The 464-nt window shown below is 57.1% G+C and overlaps 1 protein-coding gene across 1 annotated transcript in view; it reads left to right on the forward strand.

Moving 5' to 3' along the window:
• Positions 1–464, forward strand: part of LOC113209832 (calexcitin-2) — a gene marked incomplete in the record, with an annotated part of 119,770 nt that overhangs the window by 5,336 nt on the left and 113,970 nt on the right.

Below are 464 nucleotides of genomic sequence, written 5' to 3' on the forward strand. Positions count from 1 at the left end.
AACTTGAACGCCTCTGGCACCCGGATCCCTTCGCGCCTCGGGGTAGGCCACCCGCACAGGACGCCTGCGTTGCGTGCGCCGCGTTGCCTAACTACCAGGCGCTCACCCAAACACCATCGCTCTCGCAACCCCATCGCCCTCTCTCCCTCCCCTCCCCCCTCCCAACGGCGTTTCGTCGCCTTTCACCCATTCTTATCACAGTGATAAGCCTTTACTCACGTCGTCATTCAAATCACAGCGAAAAGCATCCGCTCATAACAATCTTCCCGATGACGTCTCAGAAAGAGACGCGACTGACTTTACTCTCCGAGGGAAACAAAGAAGTGTGAATCAAACCCACAAAACAATTTACTGTGTAGTTCAGTGATTGGAAGATGTGAACGTCGCCGCGGCTGCGGGCCGGCCGCGGAGTGTGTGGGGTCGGAAGGAAACATGCATCCCTCCCCCCCCCTCTCTCTCTCTCT

Source organism: Frankliniella occidentalis, unplaced genomic scaffold (assembly GCF_000697945.3).
Source record: "Frankliniella occidentalis isolate FOCC.00 unplaced genomic scaffold, Focc_3.1 Scaffold88, whole genome shotgun sequence".
Lineage (NCBI taxonomy): Eukaryota > Metazoa > Arthropoda > Insecta > Thysanoptera > Thripidae > Frankliniella > Frankliniella occidentalis.